Raw genomic sequence first — 20,000 nt, forward strand, 5'->3', positions numbered from 1 at the left:
AGGTTTCTTTTTCACTCATCTCAAATATTAAGTAGATTAGTAGATGTGTATTTTCTTAACTATGTAATCGCTCCTTCCTGATGTCTTTTTTACCCATAGCAGTGAATTTCGAGAGGAGAGGGAGGGAGAGGAGAGCAAGAAGGAAGGAAGGAGAGAGAGAGAGAGAGAGAGAGAGAGAGAGAGAGAGAGAGAGAGAGAGAGAGAGAGAGAGAGAGAGAGAGAGAGAGAGAGAGAGAGAGAGGATGCAAGGAAAAAGAGATGTAGAGAACATGTAAAGAAAAAAAATAGAGAAATACGTAATTGTTTCTGCCTCTCTCTCTCTCTCTCTCTCTCTCTCTCTCTCTCTCTCTCTCTCTCTCTCTCTCTCTCTCTCTCTCTCTCTCTCAAACCGGAAGCGGTGATTTGACATTTCTGTCGAAACACAAAGTTGCTGCTGCACACACACACACACACACACACACACACACACACACACACACACACACACACACACACACACACACACTTCAAGGCAATGCAGTGAATGAACTAATAAATAAATAAACTAATAAACAATGTAAAATACACGAACACTAAATTTTTTTTAGCTTTCATTAAAAAAATCGACTCATCACTTTAAGTAAAAAAATATCCATAAAATTTTCTATGTAAGATTTTTTTTTTTTAATGCAGATGAGAGTCCTGACTTAGAATATATTACCTTATCAAACGTGTGTGTTTGTGTGTGTGTGTGTGTGTGTGTGTGTGTGTGTGTGTGTGTGTGTGTCAGTGTGTGTGTGTGTGTGTGTGTGTGTGTGTGTGTGTGTGTGTGTGTGTGTGTGTGTGTGCCGAACCACAGAGGGGAAATGTTTATAAACAAAGAAGTGAGGGGAGACAGAGGCAAGGAGCGACTCAGAAAGAGAGAGAGAGAGAGAGAGAGAGAGAGAGAGAGAGAGAGAGAGAGAGAGAGAGAGAGAGAGAGAGAGAGAGAGAGAGAGAGAGAGAGAGAGAGAGAGAGAGAGAGAGAGAGAGAGAGAGAGAGGACGGATATTAAACATCAAAATCAATAAATACTTCCATAATAAAAAAAAGAGAAAAAACAGACGGTAAAAATGAAATATGAAAAAATAGATAGATGGATAGATGCACACAGATACTCAAGTAGATGGATAGATAGATAGACAGATAGGGAGATAGACAAATAGATAGGTAGGTAGATAGACATATTTATAAACAGATAAAGCAAGAAACATGGAAACAAATAGACAATGAAAGAATTGAATATATATATATATATATATATATATATAGAGAGAGAGAGAGAGAGAGAGAGAGAGAGAGAGAGAGAGAGAGAGAGAGAGAGAGAGAGAGAGAGAGAGAGAGAGAGAGAGAGAGAGAGAGAGAGAGAGAGAGACATAAATAATAAGATCTAACCTGTGCCAAGCCCAGGGAAGACAAGACGATCATTTATGACCTCACTGACCTGACCTGGAATGAAGCCTTGTTTATTGGCGCCGAGGTCACTGCCCTGGCTACCGAGAAGGGGACGAAGGAAGGGAAGGGGGAGGAGGAGGAGGAGGAGGAGGAGGAGGAGGAGGAGGAGGAGGAAGATATCAAGGCATCATTTTTATTTATCTCCTGAACAATACAAAGGAACACAAAGGAACACGAAGAAGGAACAAACAGCAGCAGACCTTTTGTTCCTTCTGACGGTGCTGTGATAAGGTACACTGCATAAAGTAAGGCGCAGTGTAGTAAAGGGGAAGGCTTCTCGCATGCAAACAAGGGAACACAAGTAAGAAGGAAAGTGCCGCTGCAACACAAACAAGGGAGGAAGTGTGATAAAGAAGATATATAACAAAGACGAATGAGAGGAAGACGAGGATTAAAAAAGTATACAAGAGGAGGCATAAAAGAAAAGATAAATGCACGAAGTAGTTAAACAATGTAAGAGGCAAAGTTCTGTGGTGATAAAAAAGGAAGAAAATAAGAAAAAGAGGATGACAAAAAAAATTGTATAAAGAGAAAATTTCACGAATCAACAAAAAAAAATGAAAACAAACAGCGATGAGTATGCAGAAAGTGTTGGAATACACAAGAAATACAGAAAAATATATAATGAAGCTAAAGGAAAGTATAAAGAGTTATATTCATAAAGAAATTAGCAAAATCCTATATTTGATTCCAGAGAAATAAAAAAAGAAGAAAAAGGAATTAGAGGAATAGAAACAAAGCTAATGACAAACAAGGGAAGTCATAAAACACAAAAGAAAAGAGAAAAAAGTAAGCATATAGAATAAGGGATGAGAGATAACAAGGAAGAGAGGAGGAGAATATAACGAAAGAGAAAAGAGAAAGAAAAGAAAAGAAAAACAAAGAAATGAGGAAGCAACATGAAAAAAAGAATAAAGAAAATAAGTAGTAGTAGTAGTAGTAGTAGTAGTAGTAGTAGTAGTGGTAGTAATAGTGGTGGTGGTGGTGGTGGTGGTGGTGGAGTGACGCACACCATTGATTACCACGCTGGAGGAGGAGGAGAAGGAGGAGGAGGAGGAGGAGGAGGAGGAGGAGGAGGAGTGTAGCGTGTGTTCGACGGCAGTGGCGCATCAGTGTACAGAGAGAGAGAGAGAGAGAGAGAGAGAGAGAGAGAGAGAGAGAGAGAGAGAGAGAGAGAGAGAGAGAGAGAGAGAGAGAGAGAGAGAGAGAGAGAGAGAGAGAGAGAGAGAGAGACGGGCTGTATACAAATGGCAAAAGTCTATCATAAATAGAAGAAGAAGAAGAAGAAGAAGAAGAAGAAGAAGAAGAAGAAGAAGAAGAAGAAGAAGAAGCATCACTACCACCCTCACTACCATCGGCAACAGCAACAACAATAATAATCATAATAATAATAATAATAATAATAATAATAATAATAATAATAATAATAATAATAACAAACAAGATCATCATCAACAACAACAACAACAACAACAACAACAACAGTAATAACAACACTGACCACCACCACCACCACCACCACCACCACCGCCATCACCACCACCACCACAACAACCACAACAACAACACACACATGATCCAAAAATAGAGCCACGCCTCATCTCACAACCTCAATGGCGGATATAAAGCCACAATAAATGCTCTGATCTGACCTTCCCTCACGCCACAGTGACGTCACGACCTGGGTCACACTGGGGTCACGTGGGGTCAAGGTAAGTTAACCTCTACCACACCGAAGCATAGAGGTCAATACTGCATGAACCGCACGACCTCGGTGACTCAGAGAGAGAGAGAGAGAGAGAGAGAGAGAGAGAGAGAGAGAGAGAGAGAGAGAGAGAGGTAAGGGATGGATTGGGATATAAAAGAAAGTGGTGGTTGCGGTTCTCTCTCTCTCTCTCTCTCTCTCTCTCTCTCTCTCTCTCTCTCTCTCTCTCTCTCTCTCTCTCTCTCTCTCTCTCTCTCTCTCTCTCTCTCTCTCTCTCTCTCTCTCTCTCTCGTCTATTACCTTCCCTCATATTTATCTTTCTCTTTTTCTAATCCTCTTTCGTGCAATTTACTCTCTCTCTCTCTCTCTCTCTCTCTCTCTCTCTCTCTCTCTCTCTCTCTCTCTCTCTCTCTCTCTCTCTCTCTCTCTCTCTCTCTCTGTGTGTGTGTGTGTGTGTGTGTGTGTGTGTGTGTGTGTGTGTGTGTGTGTGTGTGTCTCACCTTAGTTTCACAGGCTTTTGCTCAAATTTAGTACAACTTCACATCTTTCCACTACATCACTAAAACTTTTCCTATTAAGTGATGCGTGATGAAAAACTTTGCTCATTTATTATTGTTATTGTTGTTATTATTCATATTTTTCACCGTCCTGGGAAATAAAAAATTCATTAATGACCGTCATGTGGAGAATGAAGCTACAACTTTTGGTGGTTCTTGGTGAGTGAGTGAGTGAGTGAATGTGCGAGAGTGTGTGTGTGTGAGTGAGTAATTGAGTGAGTTACTTAGGATTCATTTGGTTTGGTAGATCATCAGTCAGTCAGTCAGTCAGTCAGTCAGTCAGTCAGTCAGTCGGTCAATTAGTCATAGTCAGTCCATAAGTTGGCCAATCAGTCATTCAGTTATTTAGTTAGTCAGTCAGTCAGTCATTTTGTTAGTAAGTTCGCTCGTCATCCAGTCAGTCAGTCAGTCAGTCAGTCAGTCAGTCAGTCAGTCAGTCAGTCAGTTAGTTAGTCACTCAGTTGGTTAATTACTTAGTTATTTTGTTAGTGAATCAGTTTGTCAGAATCGGTTAGTGTGTGTGTGTGTGTGTGTGTGTGTGTGTGTGTGTGTGTGTGTGTGTGTGTGTGTGTGTGTGTGTGTGTGTGTGTGTGTGTGTGTGTGTATACGCGCAAGCTTTCCTTTCTCACTTTTCAATTTCTATTTTTATATCTTTCTATGTTTTTTCACCTTTTTTTCCGAGTATTTCATCCCTTTCCCTTTCCTATCCTGTTTCACATGTTTCTGCTCCTTCCCTTTCCCTCTATTCTCGTCTTTTGCTTTCCTTTTATACATCTTTCTCTGCCTTTAATCTTTCCTTCACCCATCGGTAATCTCCTTCACAAATTTGACTTTACTGTACCTTTCCTGAGTTTATTTCATTCTCAAGCGCCTCGTGTTTAAATCCGTGTTCCCTCGTGTCTTCATCTTCGTCACTCGCCTCTTGACTAACAGGAGAATTAGGGCCATAACTCTCGCCTCATGACCGCGGGGAGGTGAGGAATGAGGCATTAGGTTCATGAGAAGATTATGAATGTCGGAATAGAGGTGCAGTAATTCATGGGTCTGTGTGTTTGCAGTAAGTGACTTGAAGTGTTCGTGTGGGTCTTAGTTTTGTTGATATTTACATAAGGGCGGTTTGTTTTTGGCTTGTTCTCGTGTTTGTTGTTATATTTTTTTGTTTTTTGTTCTTTTTTTATTATGGTTTCTCTTGTTTTTGTTTCTGTTGTGTTTTTTTATTCCGAGTCTTCATCATTGTTTTTCTTTCCATCTTTCTTTTCGTCTTTTGTTTATTTATTATTCTCTTACCTTATTTTCTGTTCACGTCCCTATTTTCGCATCTTTTTCCTCTTTATTCTTTTCTCTGCATTTTCCTTCTTCTTCGTCTTCTTTTCATCTTATCTTTTCCTTTCTCTTCCTACCTTCATTCTTTAATTCTCTCACTCCCTGACCACTTTCTCTGCAACACCACCTTAACCTTCCCTTCCTCCTCCTCTTCCCCCTCCTCCTCCACCTCTGCGTCCTCTTTCACCCTTCCCAGCTGTCTGGTGTGTCCGCAGAAGGCCTTGAGTCCGCCCCAGGAAGCTGCCGCACCTGATATACTGATTTCATTACCCTGACGAAGTCCCACGCAACACAAGTGATGCATGGCAGCCAAACCCGCATTCTTCTCAGCTTCTCCCTCCCTTGACAGTGCCGGAGTGTTGACAGGGGGAAGGGAGACAGTAGAGATACAACAAAGAACACGTATCCTGTCTCTCTCTCTCTCTCTCTCTCTCTCTCTCTCTTGGCAGTGTCGGAATGTTGACAGAGGGAAAGAGACAGTAGGCAGACGTAGAAATCTCACTCTTCCCCCGTCTTTCTTTTGACTGTGAGAGAATAATGGAGAGGTAAATAGATGGACAGCAAAGGGACAGAACGACAGTATAGAAGGATTCCCCACACTTTCCCGTCTCTCTCTCTCTCTTGGCGGTGGAAGAAATATTGACAAGGGAGAGTGAGAGACGGCAGGTAGAGAAATAGTAGAGAAAACCCGCATTCTCTCTCTCTCTCTCTCTCTCTCTCTCTCTCTCTCTCTCTCTCTCTCTCTCTCTCTCTCTCTCTCTCTCTCTCTCTCTCTCTTGACGAAGGGGTAAGAGATGTGATATATAGACAGTAAATCAGAAAACAGTAAAGTAGAAATTAGAGCAGTGATTAAAACAGTAGAAAAAAAGAAAAGAAAATAGAAAAAGGTAAAAAGTTTAAAAAATGCGAGAAATGAAGGTGAAGAAAAATAATAATCTACTGAAAATGAAATGGGGACAGACAGCAAAGAGAAGACAAAAGGAGGGAAGAGATTAAAAGCTAAAATAAATAAAAGCGGAGAGAAAAACTGAAGGATGATAAATATAAGGAATAAAAATAAAAATAAAAAACATAGGAATATTAGAACATAAGTCAAGAAGCCATGAGGTCAGTCCAGTATTAAAGAATGAAGAGATAAAGATATACCAAGAAAGAAGAGGAGGACTAGAGGAATTGAAGATGGGTAAAGTAAAAATGCTGATAAACCCAATAAATGACGATGAGAAGTAAGAGTGATAACGGGCATAAATAAAAGTAAGGGATAAAAAATTTGGTGATAATTTAAAAGAAGAATGAGAAAAGGAGGGATAAAAAATGAATAAACAAAGAAGGAAGACGAATATTAGAAAGAGTGAAAGGTATGAAATAGATGGAATGAAATAAAGAGGAAGAAGAATAGGAATAAATAATGACGGATGATGACATAGAGATGGGAACGAATTGTAGAGAAGGAATATGAGAATAAAAAGGGAATAGAGTAGATTTATGAAGAGAAGGAGAACGACTGAGAGCAAGAAGAAGAATGGGACATAGAAAGAAAGGCGATAAAAGAGGGAGGTGCAGGAAGGAAGGAAATGAGAAGGAACGGGCCATAAAGTGAGAATAACTCTGACAAAAGAAAGAAAGAGAAGAGTTAAAGAAGTGAATGAAGAAAGAAGATGAAGGAATTAAGTTAAAAGAAAATTAAGACCGGGAAAATATTAAATGCTCTTGAGGAAAGAAAATAACAAGAGAATAAATTGAAACTAAGATATGAAGGAAAGTTAGCAAAGGAAGGAAGGAAGGAAGGGATGAAGGGGAAGACGAAGGAGGGGAAATGGCCAATAAAATGAAAGGAAGAGATAGTAAAGCAAGAAAAGTTTGGAAATAAAGAATAACGCAGTAAATGTAACGACTGGAAGAGAGAGAGAAAAAAATATAAAGGGAGGAAAAGCGAAAGAAACAGATAAGAACAGTAAAAGGAAACAACACAAAAGGAAAGAGGAAATAGAGAACACACAAAAAAGAGAGGAAAAAGAGAGAGAAAGATAACAAACACATAACTCCCGAAAGGAGATAAACAAGAGAAGAAACATGATAAACGAAGGAGGAAGAAAAATACACGAAAAAATAGTAAATATGTGTATTTTCCCCACCATCTCTCTCTCTCTCTCTCTCTCTCTCTCTCTCTCTCTCTCTCTCTCTCTCTCTCTCTCTCTCTCTCTCTATTTGCTATGCGGTCCACGGGTTAAAACTCCGCCCCTGAAGAGACAAAGGACCTAATCAAAGGACTCTAAAGGACTTGATATCCCTCACTTTGTAAAGGAATAAGAAAAATTTTTGGTTACTTTTTTGTTTATTTTATTTTCATTGTTATTTTTATTCTTATCCTCAAACTCCATGCGTCTATTTCTGCTGCGTCATGTTACTCCATTGTTAGGTTGCTCTCTCTCTCTCTCTCTCTCTCTCTCTCTCTCTCTCTCTCTCTCTCTCTCTCTCTCTCTCTCTCTCTCTCTCTCTCTCTCTCGTGTCTTTCCTCCTTCCTCCATCGCTCTCTTTCTTCTTTAAGCTCAGCGTGCGGCAAGAGAGAGAGAGAGAGAGAGAGAGAGAGAGAGAGAGAGAGAGAGAGAGAGAGAGAGAGAGAGAGAGAGAGGGAGAGGGGAGGCACTAGCTTTAAGGGCAAGCTATCCAAGACATAAATACCACTTCTACCGCATCCCCACCACACATCTCTCTCTCTCTCTCTCTCTCTCTCTCTCTCTCTCTCTCTCTCTCTCTCTCTCTCTCTCTCTCTCTCTCTCTCTCTCTCTCTCTCTCTCTCTCTCTCTCTCAGGTTTAATTCACATGCCTCTCACGCTAACTCAACGCGCAGTCTTCCCCTCACAACCCATTCATGAGTTCATTCAAAATTTCCGTCGTGGTTAACAAGGCGAGTGTTGGGTGGGGATGATCCTTCGTCTTTACTATTCTTTACTGATTCACTTCACTTGGTCTCTGCCCTTTGTCTGACGTCTGTGGAGTTTGTGGCTTATGAAGAGAAGTGTAGTGACGGTTAGCTCGTGATGGCCATTGTTGTTTGTTCTTTCTTTGTGATCTTTTGGGTTACTTTGTGTTCTCGACTCTGTTACCTCTTCTCTCCGTCCTTTGTGTTACTGACAAGTGGGTCTCTCTCTCTCTCTCTCTCTCTCTCTCTCTCTCTCTCTCTCTCTCTCTCTCTCTCTCTCTCTCTCTCTCTCTCTCTCTCTCTCTCTCTCTCTTTGTGCTTCGGAATGACTGACAGGATTTCCGTATCTTGAAGTGACTGACTGGTGGATTTTGACGTTTATGACTGACGGGGTGACTGACAGGCTCTCCTCGATGACAGCTTTGTGTGTTCGTGTGTGTGCGTTCTGTAGTGTTTGGCAGGGTTTCCGGATCTAGGAGTGACTGGCAGGCTGGGTTTTGGTATCTGTGTGTGACTGACGGTGTGACTGACGCTTGTGCTCCATGTATGGCTGACAACTTGGGTCTTTAAGTGTTCTGTAGTGACTGACGGTGACTCGGAATCTTCAGTGGTAGATTTTGATGACTGTATGACTGATGGGGTGACTGACTGACTGGCTTTGAATATCCTTGCGTGACTGACTGGGTGATATAGATAAATGACTGGCTGGCATGATTTTGGTGTGCTTGAGTGACTGATAGGCTGGTTTCCGACACTCCAAGGTGACTGACAAACTGAATGACTGACAGAGAATACGTCACCATCTCAGAATGACTGACAATTATTCTTACACTATCGGGAAATGACTGACAGATGTGAATGACTGACTCTTTAATTATCTCAAAGAGACTGACAAACTGAAGGGCTGACAGATTACATTATCCAGCAGTGACTTGAAGTTTAGCTTACTCCGGAAGTGAGTGACAAAAAGAAATGACTGACGAACAACTTTCACTTCCTGGGAATGACTGACTGATTCGCCAATGTCCATCTAAAAATTACGAGTACAAGTAGACTGAAGTATTTTGAAGTGACTGACAGACTACCTCCCCTGCTTGACTGACACTTCTCTCTGATACTTTTCTATGTTTTCTTCTTTTGTTAAGCTATCTTTTTATTTTCTTATGTTCTTATTTTTCTTATTATCCTTGTTTTTTCATGCTCTTATCTATATTTTCGTCTATTCCGATGTTTATTGTCTTATGTTATCTGAGAATCTGCCATGTATAGGCAAACTGATCTAATACAGACTTTATTTCCTTACGTTCTTGTGTACTATCAGTTAACAGACACAAGTCTTCCCTTACCGTGGGAAGACTGGCAATGGTTTCTTAATGTAAGCTGACTGATTTAGTGGTTTATTCTTTCCTCTCCTGACTGATGCTACGTTCACATTTTGTTGCTAAGGAAGAGACAAATTAAAAGATGAAATTCAACTGCAGGGATATAGCTAGTCAAAATACGAGACGGAAAAAAACTGTAAATAGACAATGATCTTCTCCATTAGTGAAATTACAAGGAAACAAACATTAAAATTAAACGAAAACTTTAATCCCCAGTAGTGAAGTTCATGTACCGTAAAGTACCTTAACATTCCTTAGAAATTACACAAAAGAAAAAGAAAATTATTACGTTTTATAAGTAAAAGTACAACGAAAAGAACATTGAAAATTGAAAGAAAAGTACAATCTCAATTAGTACAAATATGTTTATCTAAATATACTTTAGAAAAATATGCAAACGAAAAGAAAATTACTACCTTCATTAGTAAAAATAACCGGAAAGAAACCTTGAGAACTGGAAGAAAACTGCAATATTCATTAGCAGAAATAAATATATATACTAAACTACATCAGAAAAACACACACAAAAAAGGAAAAATACTATTCATTCCATAAAATACCCAAAAACAAATCCTGAGAATAGAAAAAGATAGAGCAATCATTAGTAGGAATAAATATATCTTTAAACACATTAGAAAAATATACACATGAAAAGATACATTCATTAAATAAAACATCTTACAACAAATCATAAAAGTAAAAACAGAAATGCAATTCTTATTAGTAGAAATTCCCGTAACTCAATATAAAAGAAAAAATACGAAAGAAAAAGGAAAATATGACCTTCGTTAGCAAAAATACAGTGAAAGAAACATTGAAAATTTAAAGAAACTGGAATTTCCATGAATAAAAATTAAGTTATTTTATTACACCTTAGAAAAATATGCAGAAAAAAAGAAAATACCACTCATTAGTAAAGCCACACCAGAATAAACCACCAAAACAAAACAAACAAAAAAAAAGAAAGAAAAAAATATTGTATTCATTACTAAAATCAAATCAAAATAAGCCATCACAATAAAAAATAAATAAATAAATAAATAAATAAATAAATAAATAAATAAATAAAAAACAAGCGCCTCATTTAACAGGCGTGGCACAGTTTAGTAGTGTGTGTGTTGTCTGCCACTGGGTACCGCCACTGCGCCACTCCACGCCCTGCTGTAAGCCGTCGGGTCAAGTAAATCTGGGAGCGTGGGCGTAATGGCTTCACTAAATCTCCACTTTCTAGATATAATGGGCTTCATGAATAATGGCCATAACTCGTGAAACATACCACAGATATATTTACTTGCTTTTTGGAGCGTTTGTAATACGAGGTAACGATAGGCGGTGATTGAGTGAAGGTATAACGTAAAGGATTAGTCTAATGATAGTGTTTAAAAGGCCTTGAATTTGTAATGGTGGTTAATAGTTACATGTTGAGTGGTGATAGTCCGGTACGTGTATGAACTTAAAGACTCTACGTAGCATTTCTGTTTTCTTCATTTCTTTCTCTTCCTAGTCTCCATCTTCTGTTTCTCTTCCTCCTCCTCATTACTGCAATTGTTATCATCATTACCGTTATTATTGCTCTTATATCCTTATTCTCTTCCCCTTTCGCTTTCCTCTTCTTCTTCTTTCCCTTCCTCCTCCTCCTCCTCCTCCTCCTCCTCCTCCTCCTCCTCTTCCTCCATAAGTAACTTTAGAAACCACTTCTTCGGATTATAATCAAGTGTTATTCAGAATTGGCCGCGAGAGAGAGAGAGAGAGAGAGAGAGAGAGAGAGAGAGAGAGAGAGAGAGAGAGAGAGAGAGAGAGAGAGAGAGAGAGAGAGATTCCACCAAGGATATGAGAACGAGGAAGAGGAGGATGAGAACGAGGAGACAGAGTGAGAGGAAAGCAGGGCGAAAGTAGGAGAGAGAGAGAGAGAGAGAGAGAGAGAGAGAGAGAGAGAGAGAGAGAGAGAGAGAGAGAGAGAGAGAGAGAGAGAGGGAAGGAGAGAGGGGGGCGGGAGGGCGGGAGGCGGCGGGAGGAGGGCACACACAGCCTCGAGGACAGTGTGCTGGTGCGGTCAGAGCGGGAGGGTGTGTGGCAACGTGCTGAGGAGTATATTTGTAGGTGACGTGAAGACCTCCTGTCCCTTCCCGTCCCCTTCTGTCCCTTGCTGTCACTCCCCGTCTTAATATCGCTACCCGTGCATCCGTATTCAGTGCCTCGTAGGAAACTAACCCAAGAGACGCAAATATAAGGAAATTCAGGGGATTCACGTCCCGAGCACATGGGTGACGGTAAATGTGTTGATGTACTAATGGGAGCAGAGACTTACTCACCCTTACTCAATGCCCCGAGGAACAGGAAGAGACGTGAAGTGTAAGGAAAGGAGTTTTACGTACTGAATGAATGAATGACGGTGAATGCGTGAGTTTACTAATGGGAACCTAGACTTATTCATCCTTACTCAATAATATGAAAGGCAGTAAATCCATGAGAAATGCGAGGAAATTTGTGAGTTTTATGCAATGAATAAGTGACAAAGTGAATGGGTGAGAGCAATAGTAAGGAATTGTATTTACTCATTCTTACTCAATGTCACGAAGAACAATAAACACGTAAATATAAAGAAATTCATGAGTTATATACACTGAACACATGAATAATTTAGTGAATGGAGTGAATGGGAACTAGTACAGCACCTTCTACACCCCATAAAGTACTCAGAACAAGGAGGAACCCATATAAACCCAAGGAGGAGATAAAATATTCAGATATTCATGAGTTTACGCACCAAACGCCTGGGTGAAGGAGTGAATGTGCCTTTTACAAGTTGCCATCTAAACACACTCACCCAAAAGTCTCGGCGCCAAAACACACTCGTAAGATGCACGGGACGGATGAACTGTTACGCGCTGAGTGAGTGAGGTTACCAGTGATAGGTGATGTTGTAATGGGTCACGTGAGAGCACAGGTGTCACACGTGAAGCTTCCCTGACGATCTCCAGGTGTTAAAGGAGCTTAGTCAGGTGTCTTTAACAGCGTGTGAGAGGCAAGTAAATGATAAGAAAGAGGAAGGAAGCTAAAGAAACGGAAAGGAAGGGGAATTGTATATATGAAAAGGAAAGGAAATAAAATATGGAAAGAAAGGAAAAGCAAAAAATCATATGAAAAAAATAAGAAAAAAATATGCATACAAGGAGGAGACAGAATAAAAAATACGAGAAAAGAAAACAAAGGATACAAAGGAGATATTAAGATAATGAATGCGAAAAAGAATGACACTAACAAAAGGAAAAAGGAAACAAAAAAGAAAACATGAAAAGGAAATTATAATGGAGAATACGAAACGGAGAGGAGGATAAAAACACGAATCATAAAGTCACCAGGAAGAAAAAGAGAGAAAAAAAAAGGGAAGTGTTTGTGATGATGCTTCCGGGCGATGAGGCGTGGTGATGATGGCAGTGATGGCGGTGATGGCGGTGGTGATGATGGTGGCGGTGGTGATGGTGGTGGTAGTATCGGCGCCTCCCTTCCTTCCTCCTTCACACGCACAACATTACGATGCGGCCGCGGTCCTCCCAACAAAGCCTTACATAACGTGCGGGCAAAAGGTGTCAGCTTCCGCACCACCACCACCACCACCGCCACCGCCACCACCAACACTGACCTACTAAGCCTCAACGCGGCGACCTCTCAGACCGGAAAGGCTTGCTGGGTTAACACGATATACTCAAGTCCCTCTCTCGTTCCTCTCGTCTCGCGTCGCCCTCGCCACTTGCTGTTCGCGCCTAACTTTTTATTTATTTATTTTTTTATGTAAACAATCTTTTTTTTTTTTTGTGGAAGGTGTGTGAGTTTTTCCTTTTCTTTTTTCCTTCCCTTTTTTTTTGTGGTTATCGGGTTCAATGTATATTTATGTCACTCTCTGGATCTTTGCCATTTACGTATTTATTGTTTACACAACTTTTCTTTATATTTATTTACTTATTTATCTATTTTTTTATTTATCTATCTATTTCCTATCATTAATTTTCATGCAAATATCTTTGCATCTTGGTGTTAGTCGCTCACAATTAGACAAATAGTTTTTTCAATGTATTTAGTTAATTATTTTTTTTACAAGCCAGTATAATATATTTGTGTCAATTGAGTGCATCCGCTTAATTGCTTTGCACACCTTTTAATAGTAAACATTCTTTTCTTCATTTACTTATTTGAGGATTTCTCTTTTTTTTTCATTTCTAATAAATTAACAGTGCACTCTAGGTCCTCTCAATCATAGTTTTTTTTGTTTTTTTGTATGTACACGTGGCTTCTTTCCCAGCTGTAAAAAACTCAATCCTTATAATGAATGAGAATGACATAAAAGATTATCAATATTTATGTACAAGTTATAACAACACATTTCTGTTATTCGCAACCCTCAACACTTGACATTCTCTTACATATCTTCGTTCACTTGTAGTCAACTTAATCTCATTCAAGTAAATCAGAATCATATAAATTATTTTTGCTCTTTTTTTTATAAGTTAACATAATATTCTCAAGTCATCCTCAATACTCATTATTTAATCTTTATGACAACCCAATATTTACTTTACAAACAACCTTATATCCTTAAGTAAGCATCAGAGGGACTTTTTTGCGTTGTTTTATGTCAATAATCAAAGGTACTCGAAACTCCTGGTGACGCTTTGATTGAGAACCAACATACACTCATAACTCCAAGACCGGAAGAGGAGGGGGTATTCTGTGACTATTAATCTTTAAACCATTGACCTTAAGACTTCCACGTTTTCTGTTCCCACCAATCGAGGCAAACTATAATAAATAACATCAGAGGTTCCTACATTTGCTTTCCCAACTGTAAAATCGCGGTGCAATATTGTAAATTTCGTTAAAACACTCCTGTGGCTGCGGCGTGTATCTTGTGTGGTGCAGTGTGCGTGAAGCGGTTACCTGGCGCTGAAAGGTAAGGCCAAGGCAGGTGGGCACGTCTCACCTGGTGTTAATGAGCGGCTGACGTGCTGACCAGACAGGTGTGTTGACTGTTAGGAGAGCTGAAGCCACAGAGATGGAAACGCTATCTGACTGACTGGATGATTGATGTGTTGTCTGATTGGTTCACTTATTAAATGAATGACTGAATGAATGGGAAGCTGTCTAACTGACTGATATGATGTGGGAATTAAGGATTACTTAACTGACTGACTAACTGTCTGACCTGTTGTTTGATTAACTAACTGATAAACGGACCGACACACCGACTGGCTAACTGAGAAAGTGATATATGAACTACTTAACTGATTGACTGGTTGAAGCCGCATTGAATAAATTATGAACTGTCTTACTGACTGGATGACTGAGGCTCTGACTGACTCGAGAACTGAATGAATCAAGGAAAGACTGAATAGAAAACCGACTGACTGATTGGCAGAATGAGTGACTGATGGAATGAATATCTAATTGAGAAAGAGAGAGAGAGAGAGAGAGAGAGAGAGAGAGAGAGAGAGAGAGAGAGAGAGAGAGAGAGAGAGAGAGAGAGAGAGAGAGATAAGATAAAAGACACACATTCAGGTCATGGTTCTTCCCTAAAAATACATAAAGACGAGAGTTACCTGCACCATCTGGAAAATTTAATATATTGTGACGCTACATTAATAAGAACAAGTCAGGCTGGGGCGCGTTAAAGGTGCATCGCTCGAGGGAATGTCTGGCGTCGCTCCGGTGCGGAAAAAAGATACGGTGATGACCCTTAGGGCATGGAAGAGTAAAGGTTAAAGTGTCATGCTAACGATGCCGAGACGTGACCCTTGTGATAAAGGAGAGTAAAGGTTATATTAAAGGCCTTTCATTATCGATATGCAGAAGCGGCTCGTAAAACACTGAGGAATAAAGGTTAGATTGGTATGTTGTAGGTGCAGAGATGTGTTTTGTTTACGGTTATTGAATGTTGTGAATATATTAATTGAACAAGATATTTCAATACAGTTTGATCCTTAAGGCAAAGAACAGTAAAGGTCATATTCGTGTGTTCCATTTACGATATAAAGAACCAATAGACTTTTGAAGCGTAAGAAATCATTAAAATGGGAAATTTAGTCTTGATATTTCTAAAAACTTTCAACATAAGGAGTTCGTTGACCTTACCTAACCTTACCTAAGCTTACTAAACCTAACTTAACCAAACAACCTAACCTTGCTAACCTAACCTTACTAAGCAAACTTAACCTAACGCAATGTAATATAACCAACCTAACCTTACCTAACCAAACAACCTAACCTAACCTAATCAAACAACCTAACCTAACCTAACCAAACAACCTAACCTTACCTAACCAAATAACCTAACTTGACCTAAGATAACCTAAAAATTTTGACTAACCATAAATAGAAAGCTTACAAGACATCATAAGGAAAGTGTTCAAGTAAATTCCAAATATTTCGTCAGTCTTTAAGTGTTAAACAGAAAATACAAAGTGCCAGTGAATAATGTAAGTGAATTTCAAGTATTTGTTACATGCAAAGGTTACAAGAAGCCATTAAGTAATCATGCAATTTTCCGGTTGTTCCCTCAGCTTCCAGTGTGTTGAGCGGAATTCTTACAAGTTATAATGAAGCATATCATTAAATTACAAGTGTTTCCTGTAAATGTGTGGTGTGTTTCCTTACGCTGTGTTAGGGGAGCTGCTGGCCGCCTTCGGTTAGGTTAGGTTAGGTTAGGTTTGGTTAGATTAGGTTAGGTTAGGTTAGGTTAGGTTAGGTTAGGTTATTATTAGGTTAATTTTGATTTGATTAGGTTTAGGTTGTATTTGGTTATATAGGTTAGCTTAGATTACTTTACGTTAGTTTTGTTTGTGTTGGGTCATGTTTGGTTTGTTTTGGTTAAGTTAGTTTAAGTTCGGTTAGATTATTAGGTTAAGTTCGGTTGATTAAGTAAAGTTGGATTAGGTTATTTAAGCTGGTCTATGTTAAGTTAGGTTAGCTTAGATTAGTTAAGTTTGGTTATGTCAGCTCATGTTTGGTTTGTTTTGGTTGGTTTAGGTTAAGTTAGGTTATGCTAAATTAGGTTATGTTATGTGTGGTAAGTGAGATGAATATGTAGAAGTGAAATAAAACTCAAAATAAATGGTTCCACGGTGGGTGATGTGTGTGTGTGTGTGTGTGTGTGTGTGTGTGTGTGTGTGTGTGTGTGTGTGTGTGTGTGTGTGTGTGTGTGTGTCTGTGTGCTTCCTGAAGTAAAGTTAGGCTTAGTAATTTTTCCAGAAGGCGTTAGGTAGAGAAGGTAAAACTACTCTGATAAAGAACGTTTCCTCGGTAGGTGATGTGTTTCCTTACGTTAAGTTAAGAACTGTTAAGTAATGTTGGAGAAAGTTATTTAAGGTTAAGTTCTCTAGTGTGAGGTAAGTGCAAAGGGTACGTTAGAGTCACTGCAATCAGCTCAGAATAAGCAGTACTTCTTCGGTTCGTGATTCTGTTAAGTATTATCAAGTTACGCTAGTCAGGTCATGTTAGGTTAGGTTAGGTAAAATTTCCACAGGGCGTTAAATGGAAAGGATAAAAGTCATTGAAATAAAGCTGAGAATAAACAGTGCTTCCTCGTTGCGTGTTGTGTGATTCTTTAAAGGGAAAGAGCTCTGGTGACCCTTACGATGTTCTTTCCTTCTCTCCTCCCACTTACTCATGCGGGAGGCGGAAAGGGGAACACAACACTGGGATAGGTGAATGAACGGAAACGCAGGAAAGGAAGGAGAAACAGAGACAGGAACATAGACAGATATAGAAAGAGAATTATATGAACACAGATATAGAAACAAAGATAGGAACGGAGATATAAAAAGGAGAGAGATTATAAAACAGATATGTGAAAGAAAGATGCACATATATGACTGGATGAAAAGATACCACTTCTTATATTCACAGTCACTCGTACATAAAATGGGAATGGAAGAAAGTAAATGGTGAAGAAATTAAGACGGGACAAGGTAGACAGAGATGGTTAAATTAAGGAAAGAGATTTGTGGATTGATGAACGATTAAAAAAGCAGATGGAATGAATGAATAAAAATACAGGTTGAAGAATTGAAATAGGTAGACAAATTTGTACATATAAGGAAAAAAATACAGAAATATGGATAAATAGATATAACAGATAAAAAATAAGCAAACAAATAGATGAAAAAAATGGATGTTTAGATAAAATGGACGAACAAAATAGGTAAACGAAAAAAATACAGAAATGAATGGACGGATAGAAACATAAATAGAGATAGAAAGAGATGAATAAATAGATAGAAATAGATGTTTCCTCCCCTTCTACTCACATTCACTCACGCAGAAAGTGGACAAGGAATTAATGAGTGAAATATGCAAATAAGTGAAGATACAGAGAGAGAGAAAGGGAAGACGAATTTGAATAACTAAAGAGAGGGATGGATAAACGGGGAATACATAGAGAGAAATGTGGATGAATATATAAGTAAGAAGGAACGTGGAAAATTAAACAAAGTGATAGATAAGTGAACAAATGATGACAGATATGCATGAACACTGATAGATAAATGGAGAAAGATGAATAAATAGATAAACAGACACACATAGAGGGAAGTAAACACAGAAATGGATAGATATATAGATACATTAAGAGAGATAACTAAATAAATAGATAGATAGGTAGATAGATAGACAGATGGATGGATAAGTAAACAGATAGATAGATAGATAGAAAGATACATAGACAGAGATAGATAGATAGATGGACAGACAAATAAGCAAGTGCCTGAATAAATGAATGAATGAATAGATGAACGAGTGAATAAATAAATAAATAAATAAATAAATAAACAAGCAAACAAAGCAAGTGTCAGTTCAATTTCACCTCAGCTTCGAAAAAAATATTTGCTAGGGATTACCAAACAAATTTTTTTTTTAAAGTTTGTGATACCTTGCGTCTCTCTCTCTCTCTCTCTCTCTCTCTCTCTCTCTCTCTCTCTCTCTCTCTCTCTCTCTCTCTCTCTCTCTCTCTCTCTCTCTCTTGGTGGCCTCCTTCTCCCCTTCCCTCCTTCCTCCTTTCAAGCCTTTCAGTATTGCGTCTCTCCTCCTCCTCCTCCTCCTCCTCCTCCTCCTCCTCCTCCTCCTCCAACACGTGCACAAGCCAAACGTAATGTGGATGTTTCCAAGTGAAGGGCCTTCCACTCCCACCCTTCACCCACAGCTCCCCCATAAATTGCGTGCGTGTGTGTGTGTGTGTGTGTGTGTGTGTGTGTGTGTGTGTGTGTGTGTGTGTGTGTGTCGGGGACAGGTATCCAGCCAGCGCCTTCACACGCTATGTTATTAACGACAGGTAAAATTAGGGCACGGCAGGTGAGGTGAGGTGAGGGTCGGGATGATGATAAAGGAAAAGGAGGAAGAAAAAGAAAGGAACAGGAAGAGGGAGAGTAAGGAACAGAGAGGTATAGAGATTTAGAGGGAGAGATCAGTGAGGGAGAGTTAGGAAAGATAAGGATGGGGGAGAGGGAAGCAAAGTAGGGCGAGTTTAGAGGAAGGTGAGGTGGGAGAGAAGAGTGAGAGTGGCAGGTGAGAAAGGATAAGAGAGAAGGAGGAACGGAAGAGACAGGTGAGACAAAAAACCAAGTGGAGTGACGAGGCTTCCATAGCGATGAGAGAGAGGGAGAGAGAGAGTTGGTTGGGGTAGACAGGTATCGAACAAGCAGGTATATGGGAAGGGGTTCTCAGGTAACATGCAGGTGAAGGAGACGACAAGGTGAGAGAGCCAGGCGGTGGTGGTGGTGGTGGTGGTGGTGGTGGTGGTGGTGCACGTGTTAAAGCTGAACGGTCGTATCTCGCCATCCTGGTGGTGCTGCTGTCAACACCGCCCACACGCCCACCCCCCACCACCCACGCCTCCACCCACCCCCAACCTTCACCCTGACTTAAACATGTGTGAGGTGCTAGTGTGTGTGTGTGTGTGTGTGTGTGTGTGTGTGTGTGTGTGTGTGTGTGTGTGTGTGTGTGTGTGTGTGTGTGTTTGGACTTCCTCTTCCTTCACACACACACACACACACACACACACACACACACACACACACACACACACACACACACACACACACACACACACACACACACACACACACGCCCGCGCGCACGCAAGGCCACACAGATACATGATTAATCGCTATTGTTTTCCATTACCATAAAAACTAACTCGATTTTTGTCCCCCCTCTGCGCCATAAATATTTGATTACTGCTAATTCCATATATCGGGATCAAACCAATAATACGTGATTGCATTTTCCCATCGCAAAAATGTCCAATTAAAACGCTCAAGCAAAATTCACTCTCAATATTAAGAGGAAAAACTCCAGTCATCAGAATACTCCAATGTAAATATTTTGAGGGTGAAAAGTTTTGGGGTTTTAGGAAAGGAAGGGAGGAAAGAAAAGGAGCAGAATTTGAAGTTAAAAAGAAAGAGGAGAGAAAAAAGATAGAGGAAACGGATGAGAAAAAGATAGAAAGGAAGAGGAAACAGGGGGTGAAGAGAAAACAATAATGAAGGAAAATAGGAAAAGAATGGGAAAAAGAGAGAAAGAAACAAGAAATATGGAGGTGAAGGGAGAAGAAGAAAGAAGGAAAGAAAGAAGAAATAAACTAGAAAAAG

At 39.6% G+C, this 20,000-nt stretch overlaps 2 protein-coding genes across 3 annotated transcripts in view; one reads left to right on the forward strand and one right to left on the reverse strand.

Moving 5' to 3' along the window:
* Nucleotides 1-20,000, reverse strand: part of LOC135091709 (DNA polymerase delta subunit 2-like) — a 293,047-nt gene that overhangs the window by 78,952 nt on the left and 194,095 nt on the right. The window lies entirely within an intron of this gene.
* The window catches only part of LOC135091710 (uncharacterized), a 23,183-nt gene continuing 14,578 nt past the window's right edge, over nucleotides 11,396-20,000 (forward strand). Inside the window, exon 1 of the mRNA XM_063989613.1 lies at nucleotides 11,396-11,459. The gene's annotated coding sequence lies outside the window, so the exon portion shown is untranslated. The remainder of the gene's footprint in view (nucleotides 11,460-20,000) is intronic.

This window comes from Scylla paramamosain, chromosome 38, assembly GCF_035594125.1.
Source record: "Scylla paramamosain isolate STU-SP2022 chromosome 38, ASM3559412v1, whole genome shotgun sequence".
NCBI classification, from domain to species: Eukaryota; Metazoa; Arthropoda; class Malacostraca; order Decapoda; family Portunidae; genus Scylla; species Scylla paramamosain.